This window comes from Salvelinus fontinalis, chromosome 33 (assembly GCF_029448725.1).
Source record: "Salvelinus fontinalis isolate EN_2023a chromosome 33, ASM2944872v1, whole genome shotgun sequence".
NCBI lineage: Eukaryota > Metazoa > Chordata > Actinopteri > Salmoniformes > Salmonidae > Salvelinus > Salvelinus fontinalis.
Window position 1 is genome coordinate 12,064,758 of NC_074697.1, and position 24,501 is coordinate 12,089,258.

Consider the following 24,501-nt stretch of genomic DNA (forward strand, 5'->3'; position numbering starts at 1 on the left):
TTTGTAAACAATTTTAATTACAATTTACAATTTTAATTTAGAAAAAAAAGATGAATGACATGGACAAAACTATAGACATCCCCGGAGCTAGTTCTTGGTTGTCTTTGGCGAAGATAACTGCATACAAAGGCTTCTGGTAGCCATGCATGAGTTGCTAAACCGTTCTACTGGCAATTTGACCCACTTTTCAGCAGGGAACTGCTCCATTTCACTGTGTCTTCAGTTACAGCCCATTTCACTGTCTTCAGTTACAGCCCATTTCACTGTGTCTTCAGTTACAGCCCATTTCACTATGTCTTCAGTTACAGCCCATTTCACTATGTCTTCAGTTACAGCCCATTTCACTATGTCTTCAGTTACAGCCCATTTCACTATGTCTTCAGTTACAGCCCATTTCACTGTGTCTTCAGTTACAGCCCATTTCACTATGTCTTCAGTTACAGCCCATTTCACTATGTCTTCAGTTACAGCCCATTTCACTGTGTCTTCAGTTACAGCCCATTTCACTATGTCTTCAGTTACAGCCCATTTCACTATGTCTTCAGTTACAGCCCATTTCACTATTTCTACAGTTACAGCCCATTTCACTGTGTCTTCAGTTACAGCCCATTTCACTATGTCTACAGTTACAGCCCATTTCACTGTGTCTTCAGTTACAGCCCATTTCACTATGTCTTCAGTTACAGCCCATTTCACTATGTCTTCAGTTACAGCCCATTTCACTATGTCTTCAGTTACAGCCCATTTCACTGTCTTCAGTTAAAGCCCATTTCACTGTCTTCAGTTAAAGCCCATTTCACTGTGTCTTCAGTTACAGCCCATTTCACTGTGTCTTCAGTTACAGCCCATTTCACTGTCTTCAGTTACAGTCCATTTCACTATGTCTTCAGTTACAGTCCATTTCACTGTCTTCAGTTACAGTCCATTTCACTATGTCTTCAGTTACAGCCCATTTCACTATGTCTTCAGTTACAGCCCATTTCACTATGTCTTCAGTTACAGCCCATTTCACTATGTCTTCAGTTACAGTCCATGTCTTCAGTTACAGCCCATTTCACTATGTCTTCAGTTACAGCTCATTTCACTGTGTCTTCAGTTACAGCCCATTTCACTGTGTCTACAGTTACAGCCCATTTCACTGTGTCTTCAGTTACAGTCCATTTCACTGTGTCTTCAGTTACAGTCCATTTCACTGTGTCTTCAGTTACAGTCCATTTCACTGTGTCTTCAGTTACAGCCCATTTCACTATGTCTTCAGTTACAGCCCATTTCACTATGTCTTCAGTTACAGCCCATTTCACTGTCTTCAGTTACAGTCCATTTCACTGTCTTCAGTTACAGTCCATTTCACTGTCTTCAGTTACAGCCCATTTCACTGTGTCTTCAGTTACAGCCCATTTCCCTATGTCTTCAGTTACAGCCCATTTCACTGTGTCTTCAGTTACAGCCCATTTCACTGTGTCTTCAGTTACAGCCCATTTCACTATGTCTACAGTTACAGCCCATTTCACTATGTCTTCAGTTACAGCCCATTTCACTGTGTCTTCAGTTACAGCCCATTTCACTGTGTCTTCAGTTACAGCCCATTTCACTATGTCTTCAGTTACAGCCCATTTCACTATGTCTTCAGTTACAGCCCATTTCACTATGTCTTCAGTTACAGCCCTTTTCACTATGTCTTCAGTTACAGTCCATGTCTTCAGTTACAGCCCATTTCACTATGTCTTCAGTTACAGCTCATTTCACTGTGTCTTCAGTTACAGCCCATTTCACTATGTCTTCAGTTACAGTCCATTTCACTATGTCTTCAGTTACAGTCCATTTCACTGTCTTCAGTTACAGTCCATTTCACTATGTCTTCAGTTACAGTCCATTTCACTGTCTTCAGTTACAGTCCATTTCACTATGTTTTCAGTTACAGCCTATTTCACTTTGTCTTCAGTTACAGTCCATTTCACTGTGTCTTCAGTTACAGTCCATTTCACTGTGTCTTCAGTTACAGCCCATTTCACTGTGTCTTCAGTTACAGCCCATTTCACTGTGTCTTCACTTACAGCCCATTTCACTATGTCTTCAGTTACAGCCCATTTCACTGTGTCTACAGTTACAGCCCATTTCACTGTGTCTTCAGTTACAGTCCATTTCACTGTGTCTTCAGTTACAGTCCATTTCACTGTGTCTTCAGTTACAGTCCATTTCACTGTGTCTTCAGTTACAGCCCATTTCACTATGTCTTCAGTTACAGCCCATTTCACTGTCTTCAGTTACAGTCCATTTCACTGTCTTCAGTTACAGTCCATTTCACTGTCTTCAGTTACAGCCCATTTCACTGTGTCTTCAGTTACAGCCCATTTCACTATGTCTACAGTTACAGCCCATTTCACTATGTCTTCAGTTACAGCCCATTTCACTATGTCTTCAGTTACAGCTCATTTCACTGTGTCTTCAGTTACAGCCCATTTCACTATGTCTTCAGTTACAGTCCATTTCACTATGTCTTCAGTTACAGTCCATTTCACTGTCTTCAGTTACAGTCCATTTCACTATGTCTTCAGTTACAGTCCATTTCACTGTCTTCAGTTACAGTCCATTTCACTATGTTTTCAGTTACAGCCTATTTCACTTTGTCTTCAGTTACAGTCCATTTCACTGTGTCTTCAGTTACAGTCCATTTCACTGTGTCTTCAGTTACAGCCCATTTCACTGTGTCTTCAGTTACAGCCCATTTCACTGTGTCTTCAGTTACAGCCCATTTCACTATGTCTTCAGTTACAGCCCATTTCACTGTGTCTACAGTTACAGCCCATTTCACTGTGTCTTCAGTTACAGTCCATTTCACTGTGTCTTCAGTTACAGTCCATTTCACTGTGTCTTCAGTTACAGTCCATTTCACTGTGTCTTCAGTTACAGCCCATTTCACTATGTCTTCAGTTACAGCCCATTTCACTGTCTTCAGTTACAGTCCATTTCACTGTCTTCAGTTACAGTCCATTTCACTGTCTTCAGTTACAGCCCATTTCACTGTGTCTTCAGTTACAGCCCATTTCACTGTGTCTTCAGTTACAGCCCATTTCACTATGTCTTCAGTTACAGCCCATTTCACTGTGTCTACAGTTACAGCCCATTTCACTGTGTCTTCAGTTACAGTCCATTTCACTGTGTCTTCAGTTACAGTCCATTTCACTGTGTCTTCAGTTACAGTCCATTTCACTGTGTCTTCAGTTACAGCCCATTTCACTGTGTCTTCAGTTACAGCCCATTTCACTGTCTTCAGTTACAGTCCATTTCACTGTCTTCAGTTACAGTCCATTTCACTGTCTTCAGTTACAGCCCATTTCACTGTGTCTTCAGTTACAGCCCATTTCACTATGTCTACAGTTACAGCCCATTTCACTATGTCTTCAGTTACAGCCCATTTCACTGTGTCTACAGTTACAGTTCATTTCACTGTGTCTACAGTTACAGCCCATTTCACTATGTCTTCAGTTACAGCCCATTTCACTATGTCTTCAGTTACAGCCCATTTCACTATGTCTTCAGTTACAGTCCATTTCACTATGTCTTCAGTTACAGCCCATTTCACTATGTCTACAGTTACAGCATTTTCACTGTGTCTTCAGTTACAGTCCATTTCACTATGTCTACAGTTACAGTCCATTTCACTATGTCTTCAGTTACAGCCCATTTCACTGTGTCTACAGTTACAGCCCATTTCACTATGTCTTCAGTTACAGCCCATTTCACTATGTCTTCAGTTACAGCCCATTTCACTATGTCTTCAGTTACAGCCCATTTCACTATGTCTTCAGTTACAGCCCATTTCACTATGTCTTCAGTTACAGCCCATTTCACTATGTCTTCAGTTACAGCCCATTTCACTATGTCTTCAGTTACAGCCCATTTCACTATGTCTACAGTTACAGCCCATTTCACTATGTCTTCAGTTACAGCCCATTTCACTATGTCTTCAGTTACAGCCCATTTCACTATGTCTTCAGTTACAGTCCATTTCACTATGTCTTCAGTTACAGCCCATTTCACTATGTCTACAGTTACAGCATTTTCACTGTGTCTTCAGTTACAGTCCATTTCACTATGTCTACAGTTACAGTCCATTTCACTATGTCTTCAGTTACAGCCCATTTCACTGTGTCTACAGTTACAGCCCATTTCACTATGTCTTCAGTTACAGCCCATTTCACTATGTCTTCAGTTACAGCCCATTTCACTATGTCTTCAGTTACAGCCCATTTCACTATGTCTTCAGTTACAGCCCATTTCACTATGTCTACCGTTACAGCCCATTTCACTATGTCTTCAGTTACAGCCCATTTCACTATGTCTTCAGTTACAGTCCATTTCACTATGTCTTCAGTTACAGCCCATTTCACTATGTCTACAGTTACAGCCCATTTCACTATGTCTACAGTTACAGCCCATTTCACTATGTCTTCAGTTACAGCCCATTTCACTATGTCTTCAGTTACAGCCCATTTCACTATGTCTACCGTTACAGCCCATTTCACTATGTCTTCAGTTACAGCCCACTTCACTATGTCTTCAGTTACAGTCCATTTCACTATGTCTTCAGTTACAGCCCATTTCACTATGTCTACAGTTACAGCCCATTTCACTATGTCTACAGTTACAGCCCATTTCACTATGTCTACAGTTACAGTCCATTTCACTATGTCTACAGTTACAGCCCATTTCACTATGTCTACAGTTACAGCCCATTTCACTATGTCTTCAGTTACAGCCCATTTCACTGTGTCTTCAGTGACAGCCCATTTCACTGTGTCTTCAGTTACAGCCCATTTCACTATGTCTTCGGTTACAGCCCATTTCACTGTGTCTTCGGTTACAGCCCATTTCACTGTGTCTTCGGTTACAGCCCATTTCACTGTGTCTTCGGTTACAGCCCATTTCACTGTGTCTTCGGTTACAGCCCATTTCACTGTGTCTTCGGTTACAGCCCATTTCACTGTGTCTTCGGTTACAGCCCATTTCACTATGTCTTCGGTTACAGCCCATTTCACTATGTCTTCGGTTACAGCCCATTTCACTGTGTCTTCAGTTACAGCCCATTTCACTGTGTCTTCAGTTACAGCCCATTTCACTGTGTCTTCAGTTACAGCCCATTTCACTATGTCTTCAGTTACAGTCCATTTCACTATGTCTTCAGTTACAGTCCATTTCACTATGTCTTCAGTTACAGTCCATTTCACGGTGTCTTCAGTTACAGTCCATTTCACTGTGTCTACAGTTACAGCCCATTTCACTGTGTCTTCAGTTACAGCCCATTTCACTATGTCTACAGTTACAGCCCATTTCACTATGTCTTCAGTTACAGCCCATTTCACTATGTCTTCAGTTACAGCCCATTTCCCTATGTCTACAGTTACAGCCCATTTCACTATGTCTTCAGTTACAGCCCATTTCACTATGTCTTCAGCTACAGCCCATTTCACTATGTCTTCAGCTACAGCCCATTTCCCTATGTCTACAGTTACAGCCAATTTCACTATGTCTTCAGTTACAGCCCATGTCTTCAGTTACAGCCCATTTCACTGTGTCTTCAGTTACAGCCCATTTCACTATGTCTTCAGTTACAGCCCATGTCTTCAGTTACAGCCCATTTCACTATGTCTTCAGTTACAGCCCATTTCACTATGTCTTCAGTTACAGCCCATTTCACTCTGTCTTCAGTTACAGCCCATTTCACTATGTCTTCAGTTACAGCCCATTTCACTATGTCTACAGTTACAGCCCATTTCACTATGTCTTCAGTTACAGCCCATTTCACTGTGTCTTCAGTTACAGCCCATTTCACTATGTCTTCAGTTACAGCCCATGTCTTCAGTTACAGCCCATTTCACTATGTCTTCAGTTACAGCCCATTTCACTATGTCTTCAGTTACAGCCCATTTCACTATGTCTTCAGTTACAGCCCATTTCACTGTCTTCAGTTACAGTCCATTTCACTATGTCTTCAGTTACAGTCCATTTCACTGTCTTCAGTTACAGCCCATTTCACTATGTCTTCAGTTACAGCCCATTTCACTATGTCTTCAGTTACAGCCCATTTCACTATGTCTTCAGTTACAGCCCATTTCACTGTGTCTTCAGTTACAGCCCATTTCACTATGTCTACAGTTACAGCCCATTTCACTATGTCTACAGTTACAGCCCATTTCACTATGTCTTCAGTTACAGCCCATTTCCCTATGTCTACAGTTACAGCCCATTTCACTATGTCTTCAGTTACAGCCCATGTCTTCAGTTACAGCCCATTTCACTGTGTCTTCAGTTACAGCCCATTTCACTGTGTCTTCAGTTACAGCCCATTTCACTATGTCTTCAGTTACAGCCCATTTCACTATGTCTTCAGTTACAGCCCATTTCACTATGTCTTCAGTTACAGCCCATTTCACTATGTCTACAGTTACAGCCCATTTCACTATGTCTTCATTTACAGCCCATGTCTTCAGTTACCGCCCATTTCACTGTGTCTTCAGTTACAGCCCATTTCACTATGTCTTCAGTTACAGCCCATTTCACTGCGTCTACAGTTACAGCCCATTTCACTATGTCTTCAGTTACAGCCCATTTCACTATGTCTACAGTTACAGCCCATTTCACTATGTCTACAGTTACAGCCCATTTCACTATGTCTTCAGTTACAGTCCATTTCACTATGTCTTCAGTTACAGCCCATTTCACTATGTCTTCAGTTACAGCCCATTTCACTATGTCTTCAGTTACAGCCCATTTCACTATGTCTTCAGTTACAGCCCATTTCACTATGTCTTCAGTTACAGCCCATTTCACTATGTCTTCAGTTACAGTCCATGTCTTCAGTTACAGCCCATTTAACTGTGTCTTCAGTTACAGCCCATTTAACTGTGTCTTCAGTTACAGCCCATTTAACTGTGTCTTCAGTTACAGCCCATTTCACTATGTCTTCAGTTACAGCCCATTTCACTATGTCTTCAGTTACAGCCCATTTCACTATGTCTTCAGTTACAGCCCATTTCACTATGTCTTCAGTTACAGCCCATTTCACTATGTCTTCAGTTACAGCCCATTTCACTATGTCTACAGTTACAGCCCATTTCACTGTCTTCAGTTACAGCCCATTTCACTGTCTTCAGTTACAGCCCATTTCACTATGTTTACAGTTACAGCCCATTTCACTATGTTTACAGTTACAGCCCATTTCACTATGTCTTCAGTTACAGCCCATTTCACTATGTCTTCAGTTACAGCCCATTTCACTATGTCTTCAGTTACAGCCCATTTCACTATGTCTTCAGTTACAGCCCATTTCACTGCGTCTACAGTTACAGCCCATTTCACTATGTCTTCAGTTACAGCCCATTTCACTATGTCTACAGTTACAGCCCATTTCACTATGTCTACAGTTACAGCCCATTTCACTATGTCTTCAGTTACAGTCCATTTCACTATGTCTTCAGTTACAGCCCATTTCACTATGTCTTCAGTTACAGCCCATTTCACTATGTCTTCAGTTACAGCCCATTTCACTATGTCTTCAGTTACAGCCCATTTCACTATGTCTTCAGTTACAGTCCATGTCTTCAGTTACAGCCCATTTAACTGTGTCTTCAGTTACAGCCCATTTAACTGTGTCTTCAGTTACAGCCCATTTCACTATGTCTTCAGTTACAGCCCATGTCTTCAGTTACCGCCCATTTCACTGTGTCTTCAGTTACAGCCCATTTCACTATGTCTTCAGTTACAGCCCATTTCACTATGTCTTCAGTTACAGCCCATTTCACTGCGTCTACAGTTACAGCCCATTTCACTATGTCTTCAGTTACAGCCCATTTCACTATGTCTACAGTTACAGCCCATTTCACTATGTCTACAGTTACAGCCCATTTCACTATGTCTACAGTTACAGCCCATTTCACTATGTCTTCAGTTACAGCCCATTTCACTATGTCTTCAGTTACAGCCCATTTCACTATGTCTTCAGTTACAGCCCATTTCACTATGTCTTCAGTTACAGCCCATTTCACTATGTCTTCAGTTACAGCCCATTTCACTATGTCTTCAGTTACAGTCCATGTCTTCAGTTACAGTCCATGTCTTCAGTTACAGCCCATTTAACTGTGTCTTCAGTTACAGCCCATTTAACTGTGTCTTCAGTTACAGCCCATTTCACTATGTCTTCAGTTACAGCCCACTTCACTATGTCTTCAGTTACAGCCCATTTCACTATGTCTTCAGTTACAGCCCATTTCACTATGTCTTCAGTTACAGCCCATTTCACTATGTCTTCAGTTACAGCCCATTTCACTGCGTCTACAGTTACAGCCCATTTCACTATGTCTTCAGTTACAGCCCATTTCACTATGTCTACAGTTACAGCCCATTTCACTATGTCTACAGTTACAGCCCATTTCACTATGTCTTCAGTTACAGTCCATTTCACTATGTCTTCAGTTACAGCCCATTTCACTATGTCTTCAGTTACAGCCCATTTCACTATGTCTTCAGTTACAGCCCATTTCACTATGTCTTCAGTTACAGCCCATTTCACTATGTCTTCAGTTACAGCCCATTTCACTATGTCTTCAGTTACAGCCCATTTCACTATGTCTTCAGTTACAGCCCATTTAACTGTGTCTTCAGTTACAGCCCATTTAACTGTGTCTTCAGTTACAGCCCATTTAACTGTGTCTTCAGTTACAGCCCATTTCACTATGTCTTCAGTTACAGCCCACTTCACTATGTCTTCAGTTACAGCCCATTTCACTATGTCTTCAGTTACAGCCCATTTCACTATGTCTTCAGTTACAGCCCATTTCACTATGTCTTCAGTTACAGCCCATTTCACTATGTCTACAGTTACAGCCCATTTCACTGTCTTCAGTTACAGCCCATTTCACTGTCTTCAGTTACAGCCCATTTCACTATGTTTACAGTTACAGCCCATTTCACTATGTTTACAGTTACAGCCCATTTCACTATGTCTTCAGTTACAGCCCATTTCACTATGTCTTCAGTTACAGCCCATTTCACTATGTCTTCAGTTACAGCCCATTTCACTATGTCTTCAGTTACAGCCCATTTCACTATGTCTTCAGTTACAGTCCATGTCTTCAGTTACAGCCCATTTAACTGTGTCTTCAGTTACAGCCCATTTAACTGTGTCTTCAGTTACAGCCCATTTAACTGTGTCTTCAGTTACAGCCCATTTCACTATGTCTTCAGTTACAGCCCACTTCACTATGTCTTCAGTTACAGCCCATTTCACTATGTCTTCAGTTACAGCCCATTTCACTATGTCTTCAGTTACAGCCCATTTCACTATGTCTTCAGTTACAGCCCATTTCACTATGTCTACAGTTACAGCCCATTTCACTGTCTTCAGTTACAGCCCATTTCACTGTCTTCAGTTACAGCCCATTTCACTATGTTTACAGTTACAGCCCATTTCACTATGTTTACAGTTACAGCCCATTTCACTATGTTTACAGTTACAGCCCATTTCACTGTCTTCAGTTACAGCCCATTTCACTGTGTCTTCAGTTACAGCCCATTTCACTGTGTCTTCAGTTACAGCCCATTTCACTGTGTCTTCAGTTACAGCCCATTTCACTGTGTCTTCAGTTACAGCCCATTTCACTGTGTCTTCAGTTACAGCCCATTTCACTATGTCTTCAGTTACAGCCCATTTCACTATGTCTTCAGTTACAGCCCATTTCACTATGTCTTCAGTTACAGCCCATTTCACTATGTCTTCAGTTACAGCCCATTTCACTATGTCTTCAGTTACAGTCCATTTCACTATGTCTTCAGTTACAGCCCATTTCACTGTGTCTACAGTTACAGCCCATTTCACTATGTCTACAGTTACAGCCCATTTCACTATGTCTTCAGTTACAGCCCATTTCACTATGTCTTCAGTTACAGCCCATTTCACTGTGTCTTCAGTTACAGCCCATTTCACTATGTCTTCAGTTACAGCCCATTTCACTATGTCTTCAGTTACAGCCCATTTCACTATGTCTACAGTTACAGCCCATTTCACCATTTCTACAGTTACAGCCCATTTCACCATTTCTACAGTTACAGCCCATTTCACTATTTCTACAGTTACAGCCCATTTCACTATTTCTACAGTTACAGCCCATTTCACTGTGTCTTCAGTTACAGCCCATTTCACTGTGTCTACAGTTACAGCCCATTTCACTGTGTCTTCAGTTACAGCCCATTTCACTGTGTCTTCAGTTACAGCCCATTTCACTGTGTCTTCAGTTACAGCCCATTTCACTGTGTCTACAGTTACAGCCCATTTCACTATGTCTTCAGTTACAGCCCATTTCACTGTCTTCAGTTACAGCCCATTTCACTGTGTCTTCAGTTACAGCCCATTTCACTGTGTCTTCAGTTACAGCCCATTTCACTGTCTTCAGTTACAGTCCATTTCACTATGTCTTCAGTTACAGTCCATTTCACTGTCTTCAGTTACAGTCCATTTCACTATGTCTTCAGTTACAGCCCATTTCACTATGTCTTCAGTTACAGCCCATTTCACTATGTCTTCAGTTACAGCCCATTTCACTATGTCTTCAGTTACAGTCCATGTCTTCAGTTACAGCCCACTTCACTATGTCTTCAGTTACAGCCCATTTCACTATGTCTTCAGTTACAGCCCATTTCACTATGTCTTCAGTTACAGCCCATTTCACTATGTCTTCAGTTACAGCCCATTTCACTATGTCTACAGTTACAGCCCATTTCACTGTCTTCAGTTACAGCCCATTTCACTGTCTTCAGTTACAGCCCATTTCACTATGTTTACAGTTACAGCCCATTTCACTATGTTTAAAGTTACAGCCCATTTCACTATGTCTTCAGTTACAGCCCATTTCACTATGTCTTCAGTTACAGCCCATTTCACTATGTCTTCAGTTACAGCCCATTTCACTATGTCTTCAGTTACAGCCCATTTCACTATGTCTTCAGTTACAGTCCATGTCTTCAGTTACAGCCCATTTAACTGTGTCTTCAGTTACAGCCCATTTAACTGTGTCTTCAGTTACAGCCCATTTAACTGTGTCTTCAGTTACAGCCCATTTCACTATGTCTTCAGTTACAGCCCACTTCACTATGTCTTCAGTTACAGCCCATTTCACTATGTCTTCAGTTACAGCCCATTTCACTATGTCTTCAGTTACAGCCCATTTCACTATGTCTTCAGTTACAGCCCATTTCACTATGTCTACAGTTACAGCCCATTTCACTGTCTTCAGTTACAGCCCATTTCACTGTCTTCAGTTACAGCCCATTTCACTATGTTTACAGTTACAGCCCATTTCACTATGTTTACAGTTACAGCCCATTTCACTGTCTTCAGTTACAGCCCATTTCACTGTGTCTTCAGTTACAGCCCATTTCACTGTGTCTTCAGTTACAGCCCATTTCACTGTGTCTTCAGTTACAGCCCATTTCACTGTGTCTTCAGTTACAGCCCATTTCACTGTGTCTTCAGTTACAGCCCATTTCACTATGTCTTCAGTTACAGCCCATTTCACTATGTCTTCAGTTACAGCCCATTTCACTATGTCTTCAGTTACAGCCCATTTCACTATGTCTTCAGTTACAGCCCATTTCACTATGTCTTCAGTTACAGTCCATTTCACTATGTCTTCAGTTACAGCCCATTTCACTGTGTCTACAGTTACAGCCCATTTCACTATGTCTACAGTTACAGCCCATTTCACTATGTCTTCAGTTACAGCCCATTTCACTATGTCTTCAGTTACAGCCCATTTCACTGTGTCTTCAGTTACAGCCCATTTCACTATGTCTTCAGTTACAGCCCATTTCACTATGTCTTCAGTTACAGCCCATTTCACTATGTCTACAGTTACAGCCCATTTCACCATTTCTACAGTTACAGCCCATTTCACCATTTCTACAGTTACAGCCCATTTCACTATTTCTACAGTTACAGCCCATTTCACTATTTCTACAGTTACAGCCCATTTCACTGTGTCTTCAGTTACAGCCCATTTCACTATGTCTACAGTTACAGCCCATTTCACTGTGTCTTCAGTTACAGCCCATTTCACTGTGTCTTCAGTTACAGCCCATTTCACTGTGTCTTCAGTTACAGCCCATTTCACTGTGTCTACAGTTACAGCCCATTTCACTATGTCTTCAGTTACAGCCCATTTCACTGTCTTCAGTTACAGCCCATTTCACTGTGTCTTCAGTTACAGCCCATTTCACTGTGTCTTCAGTTACAGCCCATTTCACTGTCTTCAGTTACAGTCCATTTCACTATGTCTTCAGTTACAGTCCATTTCACTGTCTTCAGTTACAGTCCATTTCACTATGTCTTCAGTTACAGCCCATTTCACTATGTCTTCAGTTACAGCCCATTTCACTATGTCTTCAGTTACAGCCCATTTCACTATGTCTTCAGTTACAGTCCATGTCTTCAGTTACAGCCCATTTCACTATGTCTTCAGTTACAGCTCATTTCACTGTGTCTTCAGTTACAGCCCATTTCACTATGTCTTCAGTTACAGTCCATTTCACTATGTCTTCAGTTACAGTCCATTTCACTGTCTTCATTTACAGTCCATTTCACTATGTTTTCAGTTACAGCCTATTTCACTGTGTCTTCAGTTACAGTCCATTTCACTGTGTCTTCAGTTACAGCCCATTTCACTATGTCTTCAGTTACAGCCCATTTCACTATGTCTTCAGTTACAGCCCATTTCACTATGTCTTCAGTTACAGCCCATTTCACTATGTCTTCAGTTACAGCCCATTTCACTATGTCTTCAGTTACAGTCCATTTCACTGTCTTCAGTTACAGTCCATTTCACTGTCTTCAGTTACAGCCCATTTCACTGTGTCTTCAGTTACTGCCCATTTCCCTATGTCTTCAGTTACAGCCCATTTCCCTATGTCTTCAGTTACAGCCCATTTCACTGTGTCTTCAGTTACAGCCCATTTCACTGTGTCTTCAGTTACAGCCCATTTCACTGTGTCTTCAGTTACAGCCCATTTCACTGTGTCTACAGTTACAGCCCATTTCACTGTGTCTTCAGTTACAGCCCATTTCACTGTGTCTTCAGTTACAGTCCATTTCACTGTGTCTTCAGTTACAGCCCATTTCACTGTGTCTTCAGTTACAGCCCATTTCACTATTTCTTCAGTTACAGCCCATTTCACTATGTCTTCAGTTACAGCCCATTTCACTATGTCTTCAGTTACAGTCCATTTCACTGTCTTCAGTTACAGCCCATTTCACTGTGTCTTCAGTTACAGCCCATTTCCCTATGTCTTCAGTTACAGCCCATTTCCCTATGTCTTCAGTTACAGCCCATTTCACTGTGTCTTCAGTTACTGCCCATTTCCCTATGTCTTCAGTTACAGCCCATTTCCCTATGTCTTCAGTTACAGCCCATTTCACTGTGTCTTCAGTTACAGCCCATTTCACTGTGTCTTCAGTTACAGCCCATTTCACTGTGTCTTCAGTTACAGCCCATTTCACTGTGTCTACAGTTACAGCCCATTTCACTGTGTCTTCAGTTACAGCCCATTTCACTGTGTCTTCAGTTACAGTCCATTTCACTGTGTCTTCAGTTACAGCCCATTTCACTGTGTCTTCAGTTACAGCCCATTTCACTATTTCTTCAGTTACAGCCCATTTCACTATGTCTTCAGTTACAGCCCATTTCACTATGTCTTCAGTTACAGTCCATTTCACTGTCTTCAGTTACAGCCCATTTCACTGTGTCTTCAGTTACAGCCCATTTCCCTATGTCTTCAGTTACAGCCCATTTCCCTATGTCTTCAGTTACAGCCCATTTCACTGTGTCTTCAGTTACAGCCCATTTCACTGTGTCTTCAGTTACAGTCCATTTCACTATGTCTTCAGTTACAGTCCATTTCACTGTCTTCAGTTACAGTCCATTTCACTATGTCTTCAGTTACAGCCCATTTCACTATGTCTTCAGTTACAGCCCATTTCACTATGTCTTCAGTTACAGCCCATTTCACTATGTCTTCAGTTACAGTCCATGTCTTCAGTTACAGCCCACTTCACTATGTCTTCAGTTACAGCCCATTTCACTATGTCTTCAGTTACAGCCCATTTCACTATGTCTACAGTTACAGCCCATTTCACTGTCTTCAGTTACAGCCCATTTCACTGTCTTCAGTTACAGCCCATTTCACTATGTTTACAGTTACAGCCCATTTCACTATGTTTAAAGTTACAGCCCATTTCACTATGTCTTCAGTTACAGCCCATTTCACTATGTCTTCAGTTACAGCCCATTTCACTATGTCTTCAGTTACAGCCCATTTCACTATGTCTTCAGTTACAGCCCATTTCACTATGTCTTCAGTTACAGTCCATGTCTTCAGTTACAGCCCATTTAACTGTGTCTTCAGTTACAGCCCATTTAACTGTGTCTTCAGTTACAGCCCATTTAACTGTGTCTTCAGTTACAGCCCATTTCACTATGTCTTCAGTTACAGCCCACTTCACTATGTCTTCAGTTACAGCCCATTTCACTATGTCTTCAGTTACAGCCCATTTCACTATGTCTTCAGTTACAGCCCATTTCACTATGTCTTCAGTTACAGCCCATTTCACTATGTCTACAGTTACAGCCCATTTCACTGTCTTCAGTTACAGCCCATTTCACTGTCTTCAGTTACAGCCCATTTCACTATGTTTACAGTTACAGCCCATTTCACTATGTTTACAGTTACAGCCCATTTCACTGTCTTCAGTTACAGCCCATTTCACTGTGTCTTCAGTTACAGCCCATTTCACTGTGTCTTCAGTTACAGCCCATTTCACTGTGTCTTCAGTTACAGCCCATTTCACTGTGTCTTCAGTTACAGCCCATTTCACTGTGTCTTCAGTTACAGCCCATTTCACTATGTCTTCAGTTACAGCCCATTTCACTATGTCTTCAGTTACAGCCCATTTCACTATGTCTTCAGTTACAGCCCATTTCACTATGTCTTCAGTTACAGCCCATTTCACTATGTCTTCAGTTACAGTCCATTTCACTATGTCTTCAGTTACAGCCCATTTCACTGTGTCTACAGTTACAGCCCATTTCACTATGTCTACAGTTACAGCCCATTTCACTATGTCTTCAGTTACAGCCCATTTCACTATGTCTTCAGTTACAGCCCATTTCACTGTGTCTTCAGTTACAGCCCATTTCACTATGTCTTCAGTTACAGCCCATTTCACTATGTCTTCAGTTACAGCCCATTTCACTATGTCTACAGTTACAGCCCATTTCACCATTTCTACAGTTACAGCCCATTTCACCATTTCTACAGTTACAGCCCATTTCACTATTTCTACAGTTACAGCCCATTTCACTATTTCTACAGTTACAGCCCATTTCACTGTGTCTTCAGTTACAGCCCATTTCACTATGTCTACAGTTACAGCCCATTTCACTGTGTCTTCAGTTACAGCCCATTTCACTGTGTCTTCAGTTACAGCCCATTTCACTGTGTCTTCAGTTACAGCCCATTTCACTGTGTCTACAGTTACAGCCCATTTCACTATGTCTTCAGTTACAGCCCATTTCACTGTCTTCAGTTACAGCCCATTTCACTGTGTCTTCAGTTACAGCCCATTTCACTGTGTCTTCAGTTACAGCCCATTTCACTGTCTTCAGTTACAGTCCATTTCACTATGTCTTCAGTTACAGTCCATTTCACTGTCTTCAGTTACAGTCCATTTCACTATGTCTTCAGTTACAGCCCATTTCACTATGTCTTCAGTTACAGCCCATTTCACTATGTCTTCAGTTACAGCCCATTTCACTATGTCTTCAGTTACAGTCCATGTCTTCAGTTACAGCCCATTTCACTATGTCTTCAGTTACAGCTCATTTCACTGTGTCTTCAGTTACAGCCCATTTCACTATGTCTTCAGTTACAGTCCATTTCACTATGTCTTCAGTTACAGTCCATTTCACTGTCTTCATTTACAGTCCATTTCACTATGTTTTCAGTTACAGCCTATTTCACTGTGTCTTCAGTTACAGTCCATTTCACTGTGTCTTCAGTTACAGCCCATTTCACTATGTCTTCAGTTACAGCCCATTTCACTATGTCTTCAGTTACAGCCCATTTCACTATGTCTTCAGTTACAGCCCATTTCACTATGTCTTCAGTTACAGCCCATTTCACTATGTCTTCAGTTACAGTCCATTTCACTGTCTTCAGTTACAGTCCATTTCACTGTCTTCAGTTACAGCCCATTTCACTGTGTCTTCAGTTACTGCCCATTTCCCTATGTCTTCAGTTACAGCCCATTTCCCTATGTCTTCAGTTACAGCCCATTTCACTGTGTCTTCAGTTACAGCCCATTTCACTGTGTCTTCAGTTACAGCCCATTTCACTGTGTCTTCAGTTACAGCCCATTTCACTGTGTCTACAGTTACAGCCCATTTCACTGTGTCTTCAGTTACAGCCCATTTCACTGTGTCTTCAGTTACAGCCCATTTCACTGTGTCTTCAGTTACAGTCCATTTCACTGTGTCTTCAGTTACAGCCCATTTCACTGTGTCTTCAGTTACAGCCCATTTCACTATTTCTTCAGTTACAGCCCATTTCACTATGTCTTCAGTTACAGCCCATTTCACTATGTCTTCAGTTACAGTCCATTTCACTGTCTTCAGTTACAGCCCATTTCACTGTGTCTTCAGTTACAGCCCATTTCCCTATGTCTTCAGTTACAGCCCATTTCCCTATGTCTTCAGTTACAGCCCATTTCACTGTGTCTTCAGTTACAGCCCATTTCACTGTGTCTTCAGTTACAGCCCATTTCACTATGTCTTCAGTTACAGCCCATTTCACTGTGTCTACAGTTACAGCCCATTTCACTGTGTCTACAGTTACAGCCCATTTCACTGTGTCTACAGTTACAGCCCATTTCACTATGTCTACAGTTACAGCCCATTTCACTATGTCTTCAGTTACAGCCCATTTCACTATGTCTTCAGTTACAGTCCATGTCTTCAGTTACAGCCCATTTCACTATGTCTTCAGTTACAGCTCATTTCACTGTGTCTTCAGTTACAGCCCATTTCACTATGTCTTCAGTTACAGTCCATTTCACTATGTCTTCAGTTACAGTCCATTTCACTGTCTTCATTTACAGTCCATTTCACTATGTTTTCAGTTACAGCCTATTTCACTTTGTCTTCAGTTACAGTCCATTTCACTGTGTCTTCAGTTACAGTCCATTTCACTGTGTCTTCAGTTACAGCCCATTTCACTGTGTCTTCAGTTACAGCCCATTTCACTATGTCTTCAGTTACAGCCCATTTCACTATGTCTTCAGTTACAGCCCATTTCACTATGTCTTCAGTTACAGTCCATTTCACTGTCTTCAGTTACAGTCCATTTCACTGTCTTCAGTTACAGCCCATTTCACTGTGTCTTCAGTTACAGCCCATTTCCCTATGTCTTCAGTTACAGCCCATTTCCCTATGTCTTCAGTTACAGCCCATTTCCCTATGTCTTCAGTTACAGCCCATTTCACTGTGTCTTCAGTTACAGCCCATTTCACTGTGTCTTCAGTTACAGCCCGTTTCACTGTGTCTTCAGTTACAGCCCATTTCACTATGTCTTCAGTTACAGCCCATTTCACTATGTCTTCAGTTACAGCCCATTTCACTGTGTCTTCAGTTACAGCCCATTTCACTATGTCTACAGTTACAGCCCATTTCACTATGTCTTCAGTTACAGTCCATTTCACTATGTCTTCAGTTACAGTCCATTTCACTATGTCTTCAGTTACAGTCCATTTCACTATGTCTTCAGTTACAGCCCATTTCACTGTGTCTTCAGTTACAGCCCATTTCACTATGTCTTCAGTTACAGCCCATTTCACTATGTCTTCAGTTACAGTCCATTTCACTATGTCTTCAGTTACAGCCCATTTCACTATGTCTTCAGTTACAGCCCATTTCACTATGTCTACCGTTACAGCCCATTTCACTATGTCTTCAGTTACAGCCCATTTCACTATGTCTTCAGTTACAGTCCATTTCACTATGTCTTCAGTTACAGCCCATTTCACTATGTCTACAGTTACAGCCCATTTCACTATGTCTACAGTTACAGCCCATTTCACTATGTCTTCAGTTACAGTCCATTTCACTGTGTCTTCAGTTACAGCCCATTTCACTGTGTCTTCGGTTACAGCCCATTTCACTATGTCTTCGGTTACAGTCCATTTCACTATGTCTTCAGTTACAGTCCATTTCACTGTCTTCATTTACAGTCCATTTCACTATGTTTTCAGTTACAGCCTATTTCACTTTGTCTTCAGTTACAGTCCATTTCACTGTGTCTTCAGTTACAGTCCATTTCACTGTGTCTTCAGTTACAGCCCATTTCACTATGTCTTCAGTTACAGCCCATTTCACTATGTATTCAGTTACAGCCCATTTCACTATGTCTTCAGTTACAGCCCATTTCACTATGTCTTCAGTTACAGCCCATTTCACTATGTCTTCAGTTACAGCCCATTTCACTATGTCTTCAGTTACAGTCCATTTCACTGTCTTCAGTTACAGTCCATTTCACTGTCTTCAGTTACAGCCCATTTCACTGTGTCTTCAGTTACAGCCCATTTCCCTATGTCTTCAGTTACAGCCCATTTCCCTATGTCTTCAGTTACAGCCCATTTCACTGTGTCTTCAGTTACAGCCCATTTCACTGTGTCTTCAGTTACAGCCCATTTCACAATGTCTTCAGTTACAGCCCATTTCACTGTGTCTACAGTTACAGCCCATTTCACTGTGTCTTCAGTTACAGCCCATTTCACTATGTCTTCAGTTACAGCCCATTTCACTATGTCTTCAGTTACAGCCCATTTCACTATGTCTTCAGTTACAGCCCATTTCACTATGTCTTCAGTTACAGCCCATTTCACTATGTCTTCAGTTACAGTCCATGTCTTCAGTTACAGCCCATTTAACTGTGTCTTCAGTTACAGCCCATTTAACTGTGTCTTCAGTTACAGCCCATTTAACTGTGTCTTCAGTTACAGCCCATTTCACTATGTCTTCAGTTACAGCCCACTTCACTATGTCTTCAGTTACAGCCCATTTCACTATGTCTTCAGTTACAGCCCATTTCACTATGTCTTCAGTTACAGCCCATTTCACTATGTCTTCAGTTACAGCCCATTTCACTATGTCTACAGTTACAGCCCATTTCACTGTCTTCAGTTACAGCCCATTTCACTGTCTTCAGTTACAGCCCATTTCACTATGTTTACAGTTACAGCCCATTTCACTATGTTTACAGTTACAGCCCATTTCACTGTCTTCAGTTACAGCCCATTTCACTGTGTCTTCAGTTACAGCCCATTTCACTGTGTCTTCAGTTACAGCCCATTTCACTGTGTCTTCAGTTACAGCCCATTTCACTGTGTCTTCAGTTACAGCCCATTTCACTGTGTCTTCAGTTACAGCCCATTTCATTATGTCTTCAGTTACAGCCCATTTCACTATGTCTTCAGTTACAGCCCATTTCACTGTGTCTTCAGTTACAGCCCATTTCACTATGTCTTCAGTTACAGCCCATTTCACTATGTCTTCAGTTACAGTCCATTTCACTATGTCTTCAGTTACAGCCCATTTCACTGCGTCTACAGTTACAGCCCATTTCACTATGTCTACAGTTACAGCCCATTTCACTATGTCTTCAGTTACAGCCCATTTCACTATGTCTTCAGTTACAGCCCATTTCACTGTGTCTTCAGTTACAGCCCATTTCACTATGTCTTCAGTTACAGCCCATTTCACTATGTCTTCAGTTACAGCCCATTTCACTATTTCTACAGTTACAGCCCATTTCACCATTTCTACAGTTACAGCCCATTTCACTATTTCTACAGTTACAGCCCATTTCACTATTTCTACAGTTACAGCCCATTTCACTGTGTCTTCAGTTACAGCCCATTTCACTATGTCTACAGTTACAGCCCATTTCACTGTGTCTTCAGTTACAGCCCATTTCACTGTGTCTTCAGTTACAGCCCATTTCACTGTGTCTTCAGTTACAGCCCATTTCACTGTGTCTACAGTTACAGCCCATTTCACTATGTCTTCAGTTACAGCCCATTTCACTGTCTTCAGTTACAGCCCATTTCACTGTGTCTTCAGTTACAGCCCATTTCACTGTGTCTTCAGTTACAGCCCATTTCACTGTCTTCAGTTACAGTCCATTTCACTATGTCTTCAGTTACAGTCCATTTCACTGTCTTCAGTTACAGTCCATTTCACTATGTCTTCAGTTACAGCCCATTTCACTATGTCTTCAGTTACAGCCCATTTCACTATGTCTTCAGTTACAGCCCATTTCACTATGTCTTCAGTTACAGTCCATGTCTTCAGTTACAGCCCATTTCACTATGTCTTCAGTTACAGCTCATTTCACTGTGTCTTCAGTTACAGCCCATTTCACTATGTCTTCAGTTACAGTCCATTTCACTATGTCTTCAGTTACAGTCCATTTCACTGTCTTCATTTACAGTCCATTTCACTATGTTTTCAGTTACAGCCTATTTCACTTTGTCTTCAGTTACAGTCCATTTCACTGTGTCTTCAGTTACAGTCCATTTCACTGTGTCTTCAGTTACAGCCCATTTCACTATGTCTTCAGTTACAGCCCATTTCACTATGTCTTCAGTTACAGCCCATTTCACTATGTCTTCAGTTACAGCCCATTTCACTATGTCTTCAGTTACAGCCCATTTCACTATGTCTTCAGTTACAGTCCATTTCACTGTCTTCAGTTACAGTCCATTTCACTGTCTTCAGTTACAGCCCATTTCACTGTGTCTTCAGTTACTGCCCATTTCCCTATGTCTTCAGTTACAGCCCATTTCCCTATGTCTTCAGTTACAGCCCATTTCACTGTGTCTTCAGTTACAGCCCATTTCACTGTGTCTTCAGTTACAGCCCATTTCACTGTGTCTTCAGTTACAGCCCATTTCACTGTGTCTACAGTTACAGCCCATTTCACTGTGTCTTCAGTTACAGCCCATTTCACTGTGTCTTCAGTTACAGTCCATTTCACTGTGTCTTCAGTTACAGCCCATTTCACTGTGTCTTCAGTTACAGCCCATTTCACTATTTCTTCAGTTACAGCCCATTTCACTATGTCTTCAGTTACAGCCCATTTCACTGTCTTCAGTTACAGTCCATTTCACTGTCTTCAGTTACAGCCCATTTCACTGTGTCTTCAGTTACAGCCCATTTCCCTATGTCTTCAGTTACAGCCCATTTCCCTATGTCTTCAGTTACAGCCCATTTCACTGTGTCTTCAGTTACAGCCCATTTCACTGTGTCTTCAGTTACAGCCCATTTCACTATGTCTTCAGTTACAGCCCATTTCACTGTGTCTACAGTTACAGCCCATTTCACTGTGTCTACAGTTACAGCCCATTTCACTGTGTCTACAGTTACAGCCCATTTCACTATGTCTTCAGTTACAGCCCATTTCACTATGTCTTCAGTTACAGCCCATTTCACTATGTCTTCAGTTACAGTCCATTTCTTCAGTTACAGCCCATTTCACTATGTCTTCAGTTACAGCTCATTTCACTGTGTCTTCAGTTACAGCCCATTTCACTGTGTCTACAGTTACAGCCCATTTCACTGTGTCTACAGTTACAGCCCATTTCACTGTGTCTACAGTTACAGCCCATTTCACTATGTCTTCAGTTACAGCCCATTTCACTATGTCTTCAGTTACAGTCCATTTCACTGTCTTCATTTACAGTCCATTTCACCATGTTTTCAGTTACAGCCTATTTCACTTTGTCTTCAGTTACAGCCTATTTCACTTTGTCTTCAGTTACAGTCCATTTCACTGTGTCTTCAGTTACAGCCCATTTCACTATGTCTTCAGTTACAGCCCATTTCACTATGTCTTCAGTTACAGCCCATTTCACTATGTCTACAGTTACAGCCCATTTCACTATGTCTTCAGTTACAGCCCATTTCACTATGTCTTCAGTTACAGCCCATTTCACTATGTCTTCAGTTACAGTCCATTTCACTGTCTTCAGTTACAGTCCATTTCACTGTCTTCAGTTACAGCCCATTTCACTGTGTCTTCAGTTACAGCCCATTTCCCTATGTCTTCAGTTACAGCCCATTTCCCTATGTCTTCAGTTACAGCCCATTTCACTGTGTCTTCAGTTACAGCCCATTTCACTGTGTCTTCAGTTACAGCCCATTTCACTGTGTCTTCAGTTACAGCCCATTTCACAATGTCTTCAGTTACAGCCCATTTCACTGTGTCTTCAGTTACAGCCCATTTCACAATGTCTTCAGTTACAGCCCATTTCACTGTGTCTACAGTTACAGCCCATTTCACTGTGTCTTCAGTTACAGCCCATTTCACTATGTCTTCAGTTACAGTCCATTTCACTGTGTCTTCAGTTACAGCCCATTTCACTGTGTCTTCAGTTACAGCCCATTTCACTATGTCTTCAGTTACAGCCCATTTCACTATGTCTTCAGTTACAGCCCATTTCACTGTGTCTTCAGTTACAGCCCATTTCACTATGTCTACAGTTACAGCCCATTTCACTATGTCTACAGTTACAGCCCATTTCACTATGTCTTCAGTTACAGTCCATTTCACTGTGTCTTCAGTTACAGTCCATTTCACTATGTCTTCAGTTACAGTCCATTTCACTATGTCTTCAGTTACAGCCCATTTCACTGTGTCTTCAGTTACAGCCCATTTCACTATGTCTTCAGTTACAGCCCATTTCACTATGTCTTCAGTTACAGTCCATTTCACTATGTCTTCAGTTACAGCCCATTTCACTATGTCTTCAGTTACAGCCCATTTCACTATGTCTACCGTTACAGCCCATTTCACTATGTCTTCAGTTACAGCCCATTTCACTATGTCTTCAGTTACAGTCCATTTCACTATGTCTTCAGTTACAGCCCATTTCACTATGTCTACAGTTACAGCCCATTTCACTATGTCTACAGTTACAGCCCATTTCACTATGTCTTCAGTTACAGTCCATTTCACTATGTCTACAGTTACAGCCCATTTCACTATGTCTTCAGTTACAGCCCATTTCACTGTGTCTTCAGTTACAGCCCATTTCACTGTGTCTTCGGTTACAGCCCATTTCACTATGTCTTCAGTTACAGTCCATTTCACTATGTCTTCAGTTACAGTCCATTTCACTGTCTTCATTTACAGTCCATTTCACTATGTTTTCAGTTACAGCCTATTTCACTTTGTCTTCAGTTACAGTCCATTTCACTGTGTCTTCAGTTACAGTCCATTTCACTGTGTCTTCAGTTACAGCCCATTTCACTATGTCTTCAGTTACAGCCCATTTCACTATGTCTTCAGTTACAGCCCATTTCACTATGTCTTCAGTTACAGCCCATTTCACTATGTCTTCAGTTACAGCCCATTTCACTATGTCTTCAGTTACAGCCCATTTCACTATGTCTTCAGTTACAGCCCATTTCACTATGTCTTCAGTTACAGCCCATTTCACTATGTCTTCAGTTACAGCCCATTTCACTATGTCTTCAGTTACAGTCCATTTCACTATGTCTTCAGTTACAGTCCATTTCACTGTCTTCAGTTACAGCCCATTTCACTGTGTCTTCAGTTACAGCCCATTTCCCTATGTCTTCAGTTACAGCCCATTTCCCTATGTCTTCAGTTACAGCCCATTTCACTGTGTCTTCAGTTACAGCCCATTTCACTGTGTCTTTAGTTACAGCCCATTTCACTGTGTCTTCAGTTACAGCCCATTTCACTGTGTCTACAGTTACAGCCCATTTCACTGTGTCTTCAGTTACAGCCCATTTCACTATGTCTTCAGTTACAGTCCATTTCACTGTGTCTTCAGTTACAGCCCATTTCACTGTGTCTTCAGTTACAGCCCATTTCACTATGTCTTCAGTTACAGCCCATTTCACTATGTCTTCAGTTACAGCCCATTTCACTGTGTCTTCAGTTACAGCCCATTTCACTATGTCTACAGTTACAGCCCATTTCACTATGTCTACAGTTACAGCCCATTTCACTATGTCTTCAGTTACAGTCCATTTCACTATGTCTTCAGTTACAGTCCATTTCACTATGTCTTCAGTTACAGTCCATTTCACTATGTCTTCAGTTACAGCCCATTTCACTGTGTCTTCAGTTACAGCCCATTTCACTATGTCTTCAGTTACAGCCCATTTCACTATGTCTTCAGTTACAGTCCATTTCACTATGTCTTCAGTTACAGTCCATTTCACTATGTCTTCAGTTACAGCCCATTTCACTATGTCTTCAGTTACAGCCCATTTCACTATGTCTACCGTTACAGCCCATTTCACTATGTCTTCAGTTACAGCCCATTTCACTATGTCTTCAGTTACAGTCCATTTCACTATGTCTTCAGTT

General features: G+C 41.4%; 1 protein-coding gene across 1 annotated transcript in view; it reads right to left on the minus strand.

Moving 5' to 3' along the window:
• Positions 1–24,501, minus strand: part of LOC129831724 (GDNF family receptor alpha-4-like) — a 512,247-nt gene that overhangs the window by 15,112 nt on the left and 472,634 nt on the right. The gene's annotated exons all lie outside the window — the stretch shown is intronic.